Source organism: Fukomys damarensis, unplaced genomic scaffold (assembly GCF_012274545.1).
Source record: "Fukomys damarensis isolate Sample0158 unplaced genomic scaffold, DMR_v1.0_HiC HiC_scaffold_7, whole genome shotgun sequence".
Classification (NCBI taxonomy): Eukaryota; Metazoa; Chordata; class Mammalia; order Rodentia; family Bathyergidae; genus Fukomys; species Fukomys damarensis.
In genome coordinates, this window is record NW_022900919.1 from 13037576 (window position 1) to 13057612 (window position 20037).

At 40.4% G+C, this 20037-nt stretch overlaps 1 long non-coding RNA gene across 7 annotated transcripts in view; it reads right to left on the minus strand.

Annotated features, from left to right (window-relative positions):
• The window catches only part of LOC104860018, a 72665-nt gene that overhangs the window by 8458 nt on the left and 44170 nt on the right, over positions 1-20037 (minus strand). For 3 of the 7 annotated variants that reach the window (XR_779537.2, XR_004516181.1, XR_004516182.1), the window contains 4 exons: positions 11115-11455; positions 10084-11010; positions 7296-7783; positions 6311-6420 (listed from right to left, as the gene is read on the minus strand). This is a non-coding gene — a long non-coding RNA (uncharacterized LOC104860018). Of the gene's footprint in view, positions 1-3959; positions 4285-4779; positions 6076-6310; positions 6421-7295; positions 7788-10083; positions 11011-11114; positions 11456-20037 lie in introns of those variants that run through there. The other 4 variants (XR_004516184.1, XR_004516183.1, XR_779540.3 and 1 more) reach the window with 4 other exon arrangements.

Genomic DNA, 20037 nt, shown 5'->3' on the forward strand with positions numbered 1-20037 from the left:
TCTCACAGGCAAGCAGATGCATCGCAGTAGTCATAATATTTATGTCTAACTTTTTACATTAGATAATCACCTCCATGTAAGAAAAGGTTATAATTTTTTTAAATTGTAGTTCTCTAGGTCTTGGGAAATTTATTCTCACCAATTTTTTTTTCACAATTCTCTGATAATGAAATCCAGGATTTTGTATAGTTTACACCCAATGTCTGTAACATCCATGGAGGATGAGCCAAAGTTCAGTTTATGTATTCACGAGTTATAGCATGTTGTAGCATCTGTATTTTTATTTTTAAAAAAATAAGCCAGGTCAAAAAATTAAAAAATAAGCACTCTTCTTATCTCACTGCTCTGTGATTCCAAGGAAGATCCCAAGTTCAAACCCAGGTCATTCAACTTAGTGACAGAATGAAACTCTGCCTAAAAATATATAAAAATAAAAATTTGAAAGGGGCTGGGGATGTAGCTCAGTGCAGAGGTCCTGGATTAAAAATCCATATTACAGCAAAAATAGAGACAAACAATCCCAAACAAAAAGAACTATGATAGTCGCTGTGAGCAAAGCAAACTCTCTCTATTTGATTGATGTTATGTAAATTTCCATCTGTCTTAGGTTCTACAATTGAGTAAAAATACCAGTTCCATCTGTGTATACAGTTTGCATATGTTCATGCCTGTGTGTGCCGTATTTCCTCCCCCCAGTCTGGCTTACATTTTGGTATCCATTGCAATGCCTATACTGCATCTTTTATGAATCACAACATTGGCCCCGTGTCCCTGGTCACTGCTGCTCTTTCTTTATGTCCTTTGCAGTCTTCAAAGGACTAGTCATTAGACCAAGAAACCAGAAGTCTAAAAGAGCATTATTCTTAAGTACAATAGCTTGAGGGTATTTCAAGGTATTCTAGTGACATTTAAACAGCAAAATCAATCCTCTTCAAATCTCTGGGCCGCATCCCAATGTCATCACTGAGGTTGACAACACTTGCTTATAAAGCCTGTCACAGGCTTTTCACTGTCACTTCTAAAAGGCTCATTGCTCTTCTCCACGGACCAGAGAAAATAGAGTGAGTCCTCATTGCCATTAAACATGCTACATTCCTGGTTAATTTGTATTTCCTGGATTTACAAGGTACTGTAATACCTGATCTTAGCATATAAACTCCTTAAATTCTCCAGCAGAAACTTAAGTGTGCCTTAAACTTGAGTTTTAAAATGGAAATTAATTCCTGGTGCCAGGATATAGTCTTTGAGGTCAAAGTTGACAGGACAGGAGAGGTCCGCCCCATCCAATAGACTTTCCAGCTGGGTGTAGATTCCACCCTTGCAAGCCAAAGTCAGCAGAGTTGGGAATCATAAACAGGAGGCCTGGAACAGTCCCCTCAACCTTAGGCAACTGAAATCTGGCAGGGAGAGTCTGACAGGCAATTCAAACAGCTCCCAGCACATCTGTGCAAGTGAGGAAGGCTCTAATAGAGCCAGTCAAAACCAGCAGGGGAGTTTAGATAGAAAAGACTGGAAAGCAGTCCCTTGGCACCAGCGTTGCCCAACTCCACGTGCTGAATGTCCAGGATTAGACCAAGTACTGTGCCAGGTGGTATGGAGGAAGGGAGTGGAGACTGTGCGCCTCTGTGCCCTTAGAAAGCTTAAATCATCTTGGTTTGCAGGCCCGAGGGAAGACAGAGACATGTTTCTTAGGACGTTGCTGTAACCCCAAATCATCTAACGCTTTATCTCCTCATTGATATTATGAACAGTACAGGCTATATTTTTAGTCAGATGCGACCATTCATTGTTTTCAACCCACAGACCCTTATTATGTTTAATAACTATTGGTGGAAGGTAAAGAACCACTCAAAATGAAAAGGACAGACAAAAATGGTTAATGTTTGAACTGTTTGAATTGGAAAAGGGATTCTAAAAACTAAGAAATTAGCCCAGAACTAAGATAACAACAAAAAGCAAATAGACTGAAATGGCCTATGGTGAAGAAAGAGAAAAGCAGAGGGGCTTTACAAATATCTTCAAGGGGAATACTCTAGAGAGCTTGTGGTTAAAGAGAAAGATTGCAGTGGCTGCTGAGGTCTAAATGGGAAGCTGAATTTCAGGAATGTGCATGGACTGGTTGCTAAATAGAGCCATCATTAAACCGTAAAATATGCATACTTAATGATTAAATAGTGTTAAAAGTAATAAACAGTCAAAGCACATCACTTCCTGACCACTACATTTTACACCCTAGGAGTCATTTGTGTTGCTCTATCCGTGTAATGGAAATGCGACACAGCCCTGCCTACCCCACATTCCTAGCGACGTCAGAACAATAGACTAAAGTCTGCCACAGTGACTTTGCCATGAAAACTGGCAAAATCTGAAAACACAAGCTTGGGTTTTCATTGCTTGTCTAGACTTAAGAAAGTGAGGATGGAGAGAGTATTTCTAATGTGGATTAAGCTTACAACCTGGGACCAAGAGATGAAGAGAGCAGGGAAGAGGAATGGAAAGAAATGAGGTGTGCTACGTACATGTACCAACTCCCCGCAGTGAATAAAGTCACTATATACTGAAAACACCACGAATAAAAAAGTTGAAATTCAAAAAAAGTCAAATCTACTGCTATATCATGAATTGCACAATACATTAAGGAGATTTCTCCCAGGTATTTGAAAACTATTATTCGAATTTGTGAAAGAATGAAAAAGTGAAATTTTGAGTATATGACTATATTTTCTTAACTAAAATACAACATCAACTCTCATTCATTTTGAAATTCCATTGGGTACATCAATTGCAGTTTTAGGTTATCTATGGATATAAGAATTCAGAAAAAGTCAGCAACAGTATTCTATGAGATTCAATTGGCAATAGGAAATTGACCATAAAGAATATTGCATATTTAAGTATTACTTATCAGTTATCTGCTACACATCCTTTATATGGATACAATTTTTAATGAACATATATATATATATATATATATGCAAATATTAGTGCATTTTTTCAGGGTTGGTTATTAAATATTTACCAGGGTACCACTGAGTAAAAATCATACAATATTTTAACAGTGAAATATGGTGTGGGGAAGTTGGGAAACTTAGTGATTAAATTGTAGAAGTAAAACCTAGAACCATAGATAACAGACACTGAGTTTCAACGAGAAAGTCCTCTCAACAAACCAACTGTAGGACCACTGTGTACTGGAAGGCAAGAGTGTAATAAAAATTGGTGAAGTTACCGCTCAACGAGAAATTTGAAGAAATGCAGGTTTTTGTTTCATTTTCCTTTTACCAATCTCTATTTAGGAGGAAATTTAGGAAGAATTTAAGATTATGATTAATAGGCCAAGAAACCTGTCAGTAGCATTGTGGTTTGTTAATTTGCAAATTTTATATGTGAAGAGATAATAAGATGGACAGTCTTCCCCTTCCTTTCTCCTTCCACTTGGGCTCACACACATCCACATTGGGAGAATGTTTTCTAACACAAAGCACTACTGCTGTGTGAACCATACAGGGAACAACTCAGCCGCTGCCCTGGTCTCACTCTTCAGGATAATAAGCAACAGACCTGAAGGTGAAGGCAATGTGCCCCAGACCTTGCCCTGCCAGTTCTCACAGGACTTTACTTACTATCAGCCTGGAGGTCTTTCCAAAATGCTTCCAGAAACTCAAGATGCTAGCATGCAGGGCCTCCCTTCCCTGTGAGTGCCATTCACCAAAATTCCCTGTGTAGTCTGATACTAAGCTTTGCATTTTTTTGAGTCACAGAGGAGCAAACAGCGTAGCTGCCTTCTACTCTCAGTAACAGAAAACAACAATTTGACAAGAATTGAAGACAGGGAAAGTTCACTTCTTATGACTCAGACAAGGATCTATATATTCACGGTTAACCTCTTCTTCTCTCTCCGACTCTCACTGAGTCAGCCTTCCATCTGTACAGCCAATACCTAAGATAAATCAACTTACAAAGATGAAGTGTTCATCTTGGTTCCCAGTGTGGGAGATCACAGTCCACGGTTGGTCCGCTCCATGGCTTTGAGGCCCGTGGTGAGGCAGCACACCATGGCGGGAGGGTGTGGCACAGAACCTGCACACACTGCGATGGGGAGGTGAGAGGACAGTGGAGAAAGAATGGAGACTGCTGTCTGGTCTGTATTTTCTGGTGTTCAAATATGCAGTGCCTGAGATCTGCATCTGTCATTTGTCCATCTGCGCTCACTGTTTGCACCATCTTCCAGGAATCATGTAAGCACTTAGAATCTTTGAAGAAGTGCTCTTGAAGATCCATGATCTAGGGACAAGGCATTTGCTATGCATGCATACTTATATTGTATATGTAAATCATGGGAGAAGGAATTGGAGTTAGAAAGGTACACTATCTGTACTGACCTATGTTCCTTTCCATTTTTGAAATTTTAATATTCTTATGGATTTTTTTATGTTTGTTATAATGGCCTTTTGTGTCTGTTACCTTTTAATGCAGGATCCTAAGTTCCTCCACTCCCTTCTCCTCCATACTAAGGAAAAAAGATGGCTGGAGTGTATAAATCAATGGTCCAGACACTTACCGGACCACTCCAAGAGTATCTCTACCTAAATCATGAGGTTTAATTTTGGGGGGCATTCTCTTTCTCTCTCTCCTCCTCCTTACCTGATGCTGCTCTAAAATGAGACATTGGTATCTGTCTTAGTTACTGTCTTCATTGTTGAGACTAAATATATGATATCCAAAGTTAAAGGAGGAAAGATTTATTTTAGCTCACAGTTTGTAGAGGTTTCGGTCCATAGTTAGTGGACGCCAAGGCAGGGCAGCATGGCAAAGGGGCACAGCAAAAAAGAAACAGTCTTTGGCAGGGCAGGCAAACAGTAGCGAAGTAGTAACCTCCCTTTCCCTTTTATTCCATTCAGGCTACCAGCATATTGGTTGATGCCACTCACACCTAGAGTGGGCCTTCCCATGATCCACATCCAGAACTAAACCAATCAGTGGACTAATTTTATAATCATACACCATTAATCTATATTCACACACCCTAGATCCATTCACCTACCAAAAGCCCCACCTGTGAATGCATGAAGCTTGGGGAGGGGTGGTATCTAGATACAAGCCATAACAGTATCTCTCTTTAAGTTTATGTGCTTCTCTATCCTTTGAAGTGTGAATTACACCTGATCTAATGTACCTTGACATAAGTTTCCTTGAACTCAGGTAAATCTATCTATAATATCCTCTGTATATGGAGGACTCAGTTATGTAAAACTTTTGAAGACTTAGAGAAAAAAACCCTCAAGAATTTCCTCATGTTAACTTTTACTGTTGTAAGCCACTTACATTGTCACTAGCCAGAGAAAACTAGGTGCATCAATTAATTCATTAATGTGGACATTAGTTGCCTCTCTAACATTTCTGCCCCCAGCTTCCCAAATAGATTACACAGACAGCTTAGAGGGCTGTATAGACTTCCCAACTTAGTGTAGCAAATCAAGGCAATGCTGCCTCTCTGGTGAGTGAATGATACAGGAATAAAGCCCACTGCAATCATTGGCTACTGGCGGTCCATCAGACACTCAGAGGCACTGCTGGGCACTGCAAAGCACCTGTTGTTTCTCTTTGCTATACGTGGTATGATATGTGGATGCAGCTGAAACTTATAGGTGAGAAGAGTTAAGAGATATATATAGAGGGGAAGCTGGAACCCTCATTTAAAAAGTGCCTGAAATGTACTCAATCTTTACACTTTCTAATTGCATAATTCTCTTTCATATTTTAGGTAGTTTGAACTATTTTTTTCCTCTTACTACCTGGACCATCTTAACTGATGCTCAGCATGATGTGACCTTAGAGCTTGGAAAAGTATGTCAATAACTCAGTACTCTAAGAGAGAGTAAACAGTTGTCTGGCTTCTTTGTCTGTATGTGTTTCCCCTCCTAGGACCATTCCAAGTCCTGGCCGACTCTCAACCACTTCACCGGAGAAAACGTGAATAACATTCTCCGCTTCCAACATTCCTCTCTTATTAATTCTTCTTGTCCTGCACCGCATAGTCCCTGTACATATTGTCCAAATAATCCTTCAATTTCCCTTTGGAGTAGGAGAGGAACAAAACAGGAGGGAATAGGTGAAGAGGATTAGCCAGATGTATTTTTCTGACAATTAACAGAAAGATTTGAACAGTTCAAATTCAGCCCTTTCCTGTTAAAGAATACTAGTTGATGATGTATTTAGTTGTATTTTTCTGACATGTGTTTTTAATAATACTGATGATGACATGAAAACCCCCCAAAGTTGATAGCATACAGAAAAATGCAGTACTAACCAGGATTTTTCTCCCGGCAATGCTAGTGAGTACATTTTCAGGATGACCTGGGGTCAGTCTCCATCATCAAAATCTTGCTGTTCTGAACACTTTTCTGCTGAGGGCATTTCCTTCAAAGAAAAGAGAATTATTCACTTAGAAGAACTCTGCCTGTGCCTTTACTATGAGTTGCAGCCATAGGATAGAAATGGTCATGGGATATTTTCCCACTATTCGCTGTACCTCATTAAATTGTTTACTGTCTACTTCCATAAGTGATTATTCTTTTCACAAATGAAATATTTTGTCAGCTGTGATTAAAAATATGGCCATGTTAAGAGAAGTGTCTTGGTTATCTGGGAAGTTAAAGGGGAAGTTTCCAAAAGGAAGGACTCTGAACAATGGCTGGCTCTTGACATGATCTTAGAAGAAGTGATCTTTAACATCTCCTCCTAGCTCTTCATATGATGTTTCTGCTATTGGGCTCACCTGAGCCCCACTTGGAAATCCATTACTCTAGGGTTCTGTGTTCCCCCACTGCAGCATTTGGGACCCTGACTCTTGTCTTGTTTAGGAGAATTCTGACATGCCCTTCTCACCTTTACAGCCCATCTTTTATAGGACAACAATAACAGATTAACTGAAAATTCATAAAGAGGTTTGTTTTTTAAAAATTTAAAATGCAAGTTCATTGTAAAAAAGTCAATTATAGGAAAGATTTCACCAAATTCCACATTCCAAAGTTAACTATTCCAGATTCCTTTGCAAATACTTTTCTTACAGGAACATGTATCTCTATATCTAGGTATATATGATATATTTTAAAATATTCAATATATCATCTGTTCCAACATAATACATAAGTGATTATACTATGCCTATCATTTTGTAATCTGCATTTTCATTGTTACAAATAAATTGGATTTGCTTATCAATAAATTTGTGTATATTTTATGATTATTAATTATTATGAAAGAGCCACATGCATTGATATTTCATAACTTACCTGCAATAAGTGGACATTTTATATGATTGCCCAATTATTTCTTGTCATGAAATTGCTGACTTGAACATATGAGTGCTTCTCAATCCTTCTATCCATGTAGGTATTTTTAAATTTAAAGTAATAGCTTTACTGAACTAAAATTTCCCCTCTGTACAATCTACAAAGTTCAAGTGTAAGATTCAGTAGATCTTAGCAATTTGACAAAGCCGTCCATCCACATGGGTAATCTTTGTCTATGGTACATTCTCAGAGGGCAGCTTCAATATCATGAGGTGTAGATACTTTTCATAGTTTTTAATGCATATCCAGAGAGTTGTCCCAGTGCATACTGCCAGCAGTAGTTGATGAGTCAGATTAGGTGTTGTCAATTTTGAATGTTATCATCAGGAGTAAGTATCAGAGCGATCATGAAGATGTCACTTTTGCTACCAGTCAATTACCACTCAACATGATCAATGGTGATCAGTACTGTACCATTGTGTCGACCACTGTCTTGAACAGAAAGCAAAATTATGGATGTTATCATGACCTGCAGCCCTTAATAGAATGACATGAATTACCACTAAATGGTATTTGACTTAAAGGGTATCAGGCAGAGCATGCATAATGCATTTGGAAACCAAATTCATCTTAGCAAAAATTGAACATAATATTTATTTTACATAATTTTATATCACAGCATTAATAGCCAGTGCATTCTCATTAGCCCAAATGGGAAAGCCTTGATTGAATTTTCACTTTGGTTTCAGGCCTGTATTTCTCACCTCGTGAAGAACATGTCTACCTTAAGCTAAATAATTATGCGATCCAGCTCCTCCACAGTCCAAGTTCCACAGGACCCCCAATTGTCCTATTTCCTAAGAGTGCTGCTGCAGTCTTTTTTCCAGGCTCAACAGATGTGAGCTGTCCTTCACACATCAAAATTGTTGCAACCCTCTCTAACATCTCTAAATTCTACTCCCATAAATAAAATCCACGCTTTACATCCTTCTTGGAACACTAGACTTTGCCAGTGTCCTCCATACATGGATTCCCCCATTTCCCATTCCCTTGCTATTTTATGACTAGTTAATTTCTCTAACTCACAACTCTGACTCAGCTACTCCACATATCATATGCTGTAAGTGACTCCCAAGTGCTTTCTGGAATAAATTCAAATCTGACCTGGCTCTGGACATCTGTATGCCATTATCCATGTCCGCTTTCCTGCGATGTGGGCACATTCTTTCCCACTTCTCCTCTGGGTGCATTAGCCAGTCTAGCTGGATTGGAACATTCCTGTCCTCTAAGCACATTACCCCCCATTTTTAGTCTACAAAGATTGGCCCCTATTATTCCTTGTCCAGGATACTTCTCTTGCTCACCTCCCAGTCCAATGCCTTCACTACCTGTTCTGCCTTCAGTGTTTATTTTGTATTTTAATTTAGAAAAATCCAGAAACCTTCAGCTAGCAAATTTCTACTTTTTACTTCATCTTTAGACAATGTCTTGGGATGTTTTGTGCTGTTACAGTAAAACTCCCACAGCTGGATACATCCTAAAGAATAGTTTATTTGGCTAGCAATTCTGGTGGCTGAAAAGCCCAAAGCATTGTGCCAGCATCCGGTGAGGACTTCCTGGGGACGTCATGATATGATGGAAAAGAATAAGGGGAGAAGTTTTGCACAAAGAGAGATTCAGGGCCAGTACTAAGCATCTCATGAAAACCCATTCTCTTGAGTACTAACCTAGCCTCAAGAGATCTAGAATTCCTGCAGGGCAGCATTAATCCATCTTTAAGACCTAATCAGCTCTCTAAAGCCTTCACCACCTACATGCCACTCACTACACTGGGGAATCAAGCCTCAACTTAAATTTCGGTGGGGACAAGCCACATTTGAGGAGTAGCAGACATCCATAGTTCCTTGGTTCCTCAGAACCGTGATCAGCCGGTTCACCTTCTTGGGAGCAGAGCCTGCTGTTCCTTGACTCTTCTGTCACCCAGTCTTGAGCAGAGCAGTTGCTCTAAAATATGTCCTGGAGGCAGGAAGCCAGCAAAGTGTAGATGGGTAACCCAGTGGGCTACGTCATAGGAAAACTTGCTTTAACACTTTGAAAAACGACTTTCCTTCATAGAAAATAAAGCTAACATCACATCAGATATTCAAAATTATGTGATGTAATGTGCACTTTATTATTTTCTTATTTATTTATTTTAGTTTTTTGAGACAGGGCCTAGCTATGTAGTCCAGGCTGGTCTTGAACTCACAGTGATCCTCCTGCCTCAACTTCCCAAGTGCTGGGATTACAGGGGTGCATTACCACACCAGTAATGTACACATTTATAAAAATCTCAGAATCTAGGAAATCATCATGGGTTTTCCCACAAGATCAGTTAATTCTATGATGGAAACTTTTATTTTTATTGCCTGCTTTTAATAGGCCAGTGCTGTAATAATGCTTTGCCTCATCATCTTCTATAGTAACTGAGAAAGATATTCAGAAATCACCCCCCCATACACAAAGTAGCCAGCATACATATCTTTCTGAAAAGAAAGAAAATACTTCCCTTTAAATTGTATTTTTTACTCTTTGCTGAAGCTCTCACTTCTCAGAGATTTGCAACAGCTTTCCTTTCCTATCTGGCATACCCTACATTGAATGAGTCTAAAGTATAAATAATTTACTCTATTGATTAAGCTGTTCTCCCAACCCCCAAAAGAAGAATAAAGAGTATAAGCATAAACTAGTTAAAAGATTTATGATCTTTTGTTTCGGGGTTTTCTTTAGTTCTCATATTTTTACTCACATTTTGGAGAAGTTGAATTACAAATTTATTCTAGTGTCCTACCAATCAGTAGGTTTACGTTGATCCATTTTTCAAGATTAAAAGTTGTCAGTCTTGGCTTCATAGACCTCATGTCCATGAAATTATTTCAATTATGATTCTAAAGCATGCTCAGGAGCCTTCTGTGGCTCCCCAGTACCATCAAGATCTGGCCCATTTGTGGCTTGCTCACTCCTTTGGTAGTCCAACCCTTTCCATCTTTGCTTCCAGAGAGAAGGACTCAAGCATGCAATGCCAGTCTATGGCATTCATTTTAATCCAGTAAGCAGTTGGGAACCTTGCACATTCGCTACTGGCTATAGCTCAGTCAGAGTCGTGGCTCAGAGAGAAAGAACGAGGTGGCAAACACAAGCCCTCTACAACAGAGATGGACACTCAGCAGCATCTCTCCTGGATCCGTCTCTCCTGGTACATTTGTCTGCAGTGCTGTTTAGTGCTCCGAACCCTGCTCAGCCTAGAAAGTTCCTGTCCAATGCATGGAACCGTTCCAAATGATGACATCTTGAAGGGACAGATGACTCTCAGATATTCTATAGCACCAACGGTCTGGGCCTACCCTAAAGCATTCAGATTAGGTTTTTAATGGGGTTTTAGTGTATGCCGTTTGTTTTTTCATTTAGATCGTATGTTTCTTGAGAGCTGTGATTATATTGTACACATCTTTAGAAGCAAGTGACAAATTCGTCTAATGAATTTAGTGTAGACGGGTGTCAATGTTGAGCAAATGACATTCAAGCACGACAAAGGTATATTTGGAAATGATGGCTGCTCGGTTATCTCTGGCTCCCTCTAGTGATGTCCAGAACCTGACGTCCTCCAGCATATTCCTCTTTCAGTCCATCTGTTGGCATTTTACAATGCTCAGGTGTGATGAAGAGAACAAATGCACTACAAGCAAGAAATAAAAACCACAGTGACCACATCCTAATGCATAAATGTCTTATTACATAATAGTAAGAGCTATTAGAAACGTTCTAGATTTTCTTGCTAACCGTAGCGAACAGCGCGATCATTGCTTTCTGTTGTTAGAGATGAGGAGACTGAGGTGCAGTAATGTCAAAGCCCTTATTGAAGGACACGGTGTGACTTTCCATTATTTCACAGTGGGCACTCTGGAGCACGTAATGGGTGTGTTGAGACTCTGGAGTAATTGGGCTGTCAGGCTGCTGTGCCTTAGCCCTAAATCTTATTACAGGTCTTAATCGAGGATGTATGGTTCTGAAAACCACGTAGGTGTAGCAGATAGTACTCACTGTAGATGGGAAAAAATTGAAAAGCTACATGCAGCCGCAGAAAAAGAAGCAGACAGAATCTTGTTATCTTGTGCTCAAATCTGCAAAAGAGTTATCTATGTCAGAATAGGCCTTATTTTGCAACTTTGCCTATAAATAGGCATAATAAAACAAGTGATTTTCATGGTAGCAACATATGTACATCTTCATCTGTTAGTAGCACAGTTTAAATTGAAACAGTGCCATTTAAACTAGGAAAATAGTTTTTAATGTTAACATTAGCATCGATCCCATATTGTAGAGAGAATCTTACCCACACACAAAGAATAAAGCGCACTTTTCTTTTCAAAAAATAATAAATATCATTCCTATTCTATGTCACCTTCATGCAGGGAGGTAAAAGTAAATAATGTGACTTTTATATGAAAAAAGGCTAGATTTTCAATATCAATTTATTTTGGAAATATACATTGTCTCTAGCTAGACAGCACCAATGTTTTTTGAAAAACAAAATTTAGACCCCTAGGCCCCACCCCTCATACATTATTATTAACAAAAGGCATCTGCTTCCCATTAACATTGAGAGGAGAAATCTGTCTTAGAAATGATGGTTTGAGTTGAATTGTAGGCCAGGAAAATTAGCCATCCCTTTGCCTCACATGCATTTGTAGTTAGGTTAATCATCAGCAGGGCCCCTTTCTTTCTCTCTCTCTCTCTCTCTCTCTCTTTCACACACACACACACCTCATAAAAAACTATAATTTAAGTAAAGTAATATGAAATTCTGTTCACTGTATTTAGGGAAGTATGCCACATGTGCGTGTGAGACTGTGTGTGTGTGTGTGTGTGTGTGTGTGTGTGTGTGTAGACAGAGAGACAAAGGGAAGACAAGAGGAAGACCTTGGAAAAAAAGCCCTCATGTTGCCATTCACTGCAAATGCTTTATCTGCTCTAAGGACATCAGATCTTACAACTTCTCCATGGACTTATAAAAACTACTTTTAGGATTATTGAGGTGCTTGGAAATTCAGTCAAAAATGAAATGATTTCTCATTTGAAAAAATAAACTGGAATCTGAAGGCTGAGTGAGAGGCATCCAGGGGAACTAGGCAGCAGCTGCCAAGGGCTGTAACTTGATGTGGAAGGCAGAGAATTTAGTGTCCAGAGCCCAGAAGTCCAAGGAGAGCCTAGCCCTGAAGCCGCTCTCTGCCAATGACTTGTTCTGTGACCCTAAGAAAATCACTTAGGTTTTCTGAGCCTCCTTTTCCTCACCTGTAAGTGATGATATTTATTTCACAGGACTATGGTGAAGATTAAACTAAGTAAAACCTTCTCATTGCACTGCCATCCAGAGTGCTGAGACCCACAGAATGGTTGGATGTTCTCAAAGCCCATTTGTTGCCCTGTTTGGTTCCTCTTAGCTTACGTTGGGAAGGCTCCCAGTCTGTCACCTGCTTAAAATACCTGCACAGAGCCTCATTATTCTTACATAAGGGCAGATCCTGATTACCTTAGATGAAATTGGACAAAAACATCAGAAAATTCAGTTCCACCTGGACCAATTAAATAATGGCTCATTCATCTACATTTTGATCCCTGAGCCAGAAGGAAGTTGAATGCTGACCTTGACCTGAAGACCTTATGAAGACACATGTGTCCCTTCCTTGCCAAAGAAGGAAGATCAAGTTGGAGTGACAGTTCCTACTTTCTTCTGGCCTCGAATTAGAAGGTGTGGACAGTCTGTGACTTACAGTGGTCTGACTTACATTTTTTGACTTTACAGTGGTACAAAAACCATACATATGCATTGAGTAGAAACCAGATTTTGAAATTTGATCCTTTTTGCTAGGCTACAAGTATGCAGTTGGATTTTCTCTCATCAGTGCTGGACAGCAGTAGCCAGTTGCAGCTGAGTCAGACACACAATCGCAAAGGAAAACAGCCAGCACTGCATGGTGCAGTTGGCTGCTGAGCTATGTTGGTTTAGCATATTTTCAATTTAAAATCAGTTTATTGAGGCACAACCCACTGTAAGTCAAGGAGCACCAGTATTTTGTGTGTACCTTCTTTGCTTGCTTTCTTGCTCCCTTCCCTTTCCTCCTTATAAAACCCTTTCCCTGCAAAACACATAAGTAAATAAGAAGAATTTAGTTATGGAAAATGTCAACTTAGTTTCCTATTTTAATAAAATACACCCCAAAATTAAGTAGCGAAACAGTGTTTTCAGAAAACAGAATTCTTGTATGACAACCTTGATTATGAAATCTCATAGTCATGGCTACAATCTGAAACAAACCACTGAAAGCCCTCTGAGCAATTATACTAAAGTGGAAGTTGAGGGAGAAGAAAACTGTTCCACAAAAAGCTTATTAGATATTCCCACAGGGAAAGTGATGTTATGGTCCCATAACCACATGCTTTGAAACCAGTGGCTCACAAAACAGGGAATCAATGGAATCAGGTTTATTTCACACTCTTGCTTCATTTAGATTTAGGGTCCAGAAGTGAACAGTTTATAATATGTGGCCAGATGAGCTCAGGAAGGCAGCTGAAAGAATAAAAGAGGCAACCAAGAGAGGTAAAATACAAAAAAACAAAAAAGTAAAACAGGTCAGAGTATAAAAATGTTCTTATACAGTTAATGGAAACAGAAATAATGCCACGGCAATATGGAAGACGGGCAAAATGAACCCTGGAATTTCTGTCATGCACGAGAATTGTTACACCCAGTGCTCTGCAAATCACAGTTGTAAGAGTTCTCTTGGATGAGATCCACTGACAAGAGTTATCTTTAGAAATTGTCTTCAGTAATCCAGGGATGGGAAGAAAAATCTTAAACAGAGTTTTAGGGCAGAGAAATTATCCTTGACCAAACGCCAACAGTCGGCCAAACTCCACGCCAAATGCTTTCAATTTTGCTTAAGTCTTAACAGTTCTATGCTTCTGATATTGTTACCCCCTTTGGCAGATGAGATACTTAGTGTTGGTACAATTAAACAGTGAGCCCGAGGGAACATGACTGGTGAGGAAGAGCTGAAATTTTAACCGAGATCTGGGTGACTGTAGCGCTTCTTTCCCTGTGAGAATCCAGCTTCCAGGTGAGGGAGGAGGCCACAGGATGCCTCCATCCTCTAGGTAGCTGTTCCCCACCCAAGTCTTTATTGTCTTAGCAGCTGTGGGGCAGGGTTAGGCCATCCCTGCTGCACACTGTCTAAATTCCCTATTCATTTTCAAATTGCTATTAATCCTTCCTGCCCCCCAAGGACCATAGCAGAGAAATCAGAAACAAATGTGAACCCGCCTTAAGCGGGAAAAAATTGCTTATCCTAGTGTTCACTTTGCTGTGACGCAGAAACACTCACTTTGGAGTTGAGGAAGGGCTGTAGGAGAGATGGAGCTCAGCCATCTATCATGCGTGGGGAGAGGACAGAGTCATTGTAATTGTCCCCCATAAAAAGAACCCCAGACAGGAGGTAGAAATAAATAATCAGGAACCTGGGGCAGAAGCCAAGGGTCTCAGAGAGAAAGAGTATCTACACTTTTAAACAGATGGGAGATAAATTAATAGCTTTTGGCATAGTACTGCAATGTATTTATTATACAATTGGTTCCTGGGGTTGCTTGGAATGGTGGCCTGGTGAGGAAGGAATAGCTGGGGAAGGAGGTTGGATAGAACTAAGTTTCTATCCCTCTCAGAGCCTGCCATACTCTACCCAAATGGAGTTAGGTGATTCTCAGCCTTGCATTTAGGAAACGCCTGTAATCAACTAAAGAGCTAAAAGTTAGGTCCTGGAGGGAAAGTGTTCACAGTGAAAGGAGTTGTTGTTTTGAAAGAGATGTAATGGAAAGACAGAGAAAAAAGCATCTGCTAAGTGTCTTTTGAGATTTTTGGTGAAGCGAAATACGAATCTTTTGTTACCATGTGTATCATCCTTGCACTTTCCCTAGGTTTCGCAGTGTCATATTCCTGGCATTCCTAAGTATTCAGCTCAAGTTTTGCTTATTTCCCAGGCATTTGTTTGGCATGAATGTGTACCAGGCAACATGTTTGGTGCTACCAATACACACACTTTGCCTTCCTCGTGGAACGGGACAGACGGACATGAGGAGATAATGGCAGGATGTCCTAAGGAGTCTGCAGCAAGGACACACAAGCCCAGAGGCCAGTCTCTAAGTCTCAGGAAACAGGAAACGGCTTCCCTGGGAAGCTCTTGAGTGCCGTTAAGAGTGAAGAGGGTGAACAGGGAGAGTAGTGATGACGAGGGAACAGGCAGGCAGAGAGAACGAGATCATCATCAATTCCTGTGGGTGCTAGGGACATGGGAGAGATGAGAAACAAGAGCTTTCTGGGAATGGTCATGGTTCAGCCACACTTCCTAATATGACACCTGTAGCCTCTGCCATAGCTACTTGACTATTACTCAGTCTCCCTGGCTTGGTTTTGAGCCCTTTGAAGGAGGCACCATGTCATTTATCAGAGTATCCTCGAGGCTGTCTAAGTACCTGGCAGGTTCAGCCTGTGCCTCCTGATTGAGCTCCCACCTACACTTATCATCAGCACAAAGACACGGTATGAGCAACACCAACAGATCACCTATTCAATAAAGTGAGTCTCCAACTTGACTTTGAAGCCCAAGATGTTACTAGAATGAAATGTTGATCACTACTACTCTGGTGTCACTGATTCATCTCTGAACCCTGGTTAACCCCACAATACAATACTTATTCCTTATTTGGACAGAACCGGGTTGAACTTGGCTTTGGCTCCTGCCAACTGACTGACCTGAAGCAATTCTCACTTCTTTCAATACTGTGAATCATAGCTGTGAAAAGGGGAAGACTGTACATCCGAAGACTTGCTGTGAGGATCAAGCAAACAGAGGATTAAAGTCACTTTGTAGCGTTTGGTGTATAGAAGGCCCTCAAAAGGAGCTGGAGGTAGTTCCTTGGCTCTTTTCCCTTCCTTCAAAATTTTTTTCTTTTCGCAGCCATCTTGAAGGCCACATGGAAGAGAGCTGAATAACTAACACAGCACCTGTCTCATCGTGGTACCCACCCCATCCCATTCTATATATATAACATTTCCGATCCTTTCAGAGTATAGCTAGGGAGATATCGCTTCTGCTCCCCAGGTGGGAAGACTGAGATCACTTGCCCCAGGCTGCATAGCTGAGCAGCTGCTTAGTTGGAACTAGAACTCAGAAAATGGATTTGTGTGGATCTGTGACAGCTGACTGCTAAATTTTCAGAAATTGCACGAACTAGTTGTTAAATGGAAATATTATTAAAAATAAAATTACATAAGCTTACAGTTACATACATTATATTTAAAAGTCATTGATTTATAATTATGTTCTACATTTTATTGCAATCTATGCGAGGACTCAGCCTGCTGGTTAAGTTTGACCATTTCCCTTTTTTTGTAAATAAAGTTTTATTAGAACATAGCCATGACCACTTGTGCAGTGGCTATGATGTTCCCAGGGATCTCAAGAAGCCATCTGATTCAGTCAATCTAACATTGTGATTAATAAGATGAAATCTTCCTGCCTGAGATTTAGGTCAGGCCTCCTTCTAATGAGGCAAAGTTGACTCTGAGGAGGAGATTTAAGTGCTCTTTGCCTCATTTTTTCCAGCTGTACAATTCACTTTGTGCCTTGCTATTGGCAGATGAAGCAAGAAACAGCATCTAGAGGCCTTAGAGAAATCTGAAGCACCAGAACTAGCACAGCACATGTTGGTTATCTGTGATAAATTGAACTTCACAAGTTGATGGCTCAGAGGTCATCCCAGGACTGGCAAAGGAACTGGAGAGATCAAATGAGTGTACTAAGCACAGTGGCTCAAATTCAAACTTAAGCCATTCTGACAGTAAAATCTATGCCATTTACAATGTCTAAATGACCAAGTACTTTGCAGGAACCTGGCTCTTTCCCTAGGTGACTGGACACAGGGATTCAAGTAGAAAAACAAAGAGTAGTAAGAAGAGAGTTATTTGAAATATGCCATAGGCAGTTTCTCTTCTTCCTCCTTTTTCTCCCCTCTACTCCTCTTCTTCTCTTGTTTCTCCTTGCTTTGAAAAAAAACAGAGAGAGGAATTTGTACTGAATGCGGAATACATTGATGAGCTATTCAGAAATTATGAGCAGGGACAAGCCATGGCCTGTTCTGCCGTATTATGAAGAATCTTCTAACATGCAACAGTTGGACATACTGGGTGATTAGTCAGCTACTCGGCATAGCTCTTTCCTGCATCTCCCAGCAGAATCCAGGGCTTCACCTTTATCAAATGCACAGCTCTGTTGGTTGCATCTCGGTACACACAGCTTTCCAAGCTGCACTTTCTGGAGGCTCCGCCTACTCTGTCCTCTACTACTATATTCACAACCACAAAAAATTTTCCGATTAGAGCACCTTAGAGTCTTCTCCTTCCTCTCCAGACCTTCACTATAGCCAGCAGTCAGTACAGCGTAGTGGTTATGGCTCTGTCTCTGAACTTAGTAGACTGCTTGGGGCAGAGTTCCTGATCAGCCAGGTACTGGCTAGCACATCTTGGCAAAGTACCTGAGTGCTGCGCCAGTGCTTTTGAGGAATGTGAAGAGTGAATACTAGTAACGTGCTTAAAACAGCCACTCATACATTAGATCTGTGCAATAATTGCTGTTGTTTCTGGTGATAATGATAGCAATATGAACAACAGCAGCTTGTAAATCGATTCCTGTGGACCCAGACTCCTCTCACTGTAAAGCATCATCCACACTGATTCCTGGATGATCCAAGAATGCTTGCTTCCCCTCTTAACCCTCTCTTCCCCAACGTGCTATCTCTCAATGTCTGCTCTGCTAATTTTGCCCGTGCTACCTACAGGGCTGTTGCTAAATGCGCACCACCGACATTCCTCTCCATATAACTCTCGTTAAACTTCAAGCTTTAAACTCTTCCTGCTACGTCATACTTCAACAAGGACCAAGAACTTAAGGTTCCTAGAACACGTCTCATTGTATCTGTTCAAATTCATGCTTTAACAGAAGTTTCTATTCCATAGATAATTCAGGTTTCCTTTCTCTATCACTTTTCCCGCTTAACTGTGGTTCTTTTTTTTTAAAGCACTCATGTATTATCATGTGTGTGTGTCTATTGTTGATCCATGTGACCTCTTGGCAAGAACATTAGGCAAACCCTTTGGCATGCTGCTTATGGTACTCCAGCCCCTAGAAAGTGCCTGCTTACTAGTATGTGCTAAGTATTTGCCAAAGGAAAAAAACAAGGAAAAAGAAGAAACACATAAAGGCATGTCTCATACTTCTGTGCTTTTCTGCAGGCTAGCCTCTGATATAAAAACCTTCCCCAGCCTGTCTTCCCTGGAAATTATGATTCATGCATCAAAATCTGTCATAACTGGCAACTCCACATAACACCTCCCTTGATTTTCAAACTAGTGGAACTTTCTGCCTCTGCTGTCATTGTGACTTGGATGCACAATGGTCAAAACATGTACAGATGTTTACAAAGTTGTCCCACATGCAGACCCAGGGCAAAGACAGAACCCTTACGGAGGCAGCATAGACTTGTATCAGCATGGCTGAACTGAACCATGTTCATATATTGCCTCAAAGGCAACTGGCATGGCCAGAGGGACAACTGTCGCAAGTCCAAACTGGCTGCCCACATAGCTCAGAGGACTTGCCCTCAGGGATCTGCTACTTTCCTGCAGAAGGATCACATAAGGCAGATGCTAATGGTGGCCTATGTTAGTGGTGGCAAAGATAATTCTGGAAACTTCATGCAAAATCCGCCCAAGCACCAGCTTGCAAAAACCTACCAATTCTACCCACCAGCCTCCTGTGTCTTTTCTAGGTTCTTAAAAAGCCAGAAATTCCAGAATAATTCAGTACAAAGCAAATTGTGTGCCAAGAATGTCTGTTCTTTCTTCAAGTGAGGCCACTCTTATTTTCTTTGCATATCACGTGTAGTAAACAGGTTGAAGCCAGGCATGACGGCACACACCTATATTCCCAGAACTCTGGAAGGCTGAGGCTGGAAGATCACAAATGCAAACCCAACGTGGGCACTTGGCAATTTAGTGAGGCCCTCTCAAAATAAAGAAATTTTTGGACTAGGGATTTAGCTTAGTGGTGCTACGCCTGTCTCACAAGCACAAGGTCCTGAGTGTGATCCCTGGCAGAAAAAAAAGAAAGAAAGAAAGAAAGAAAAAATTTAAATAGCCAAAAATGTAGCTCAGTGCAAATGTCCTAGGACTGAACCTCAAAATAAAGTAGGGAAAATAAATAGGGAGTACAGAACTTGAGCTTACCTAGTAGATAAGCATTAGTAATAGAGCTGGGCAAAGTTGAGTTAGAGTATAAAGACACTGATAAAAAGACGAACTCATAACAGTTGAGATTAGTTCTGACCATACAAAGATCCAAACATTTTTTCACATTTCAATTCTTAGAATCTACCCTGGATTGAATGAGATTTTTGTTGGGGGGTGGAGGGTTTCTAACTCATGTATAGCTTCAAAGGGAATCCATGATCACTCCCACAGACACACAAATCCCCTGTCCCTCACCCTTGTTTTTTATTAATCTCTTTTCCCCTTGACTTCTCTAAAACTGATCTATATCTATCATATCTATCATATATATATATATATATATATATATATATATATATATTACAA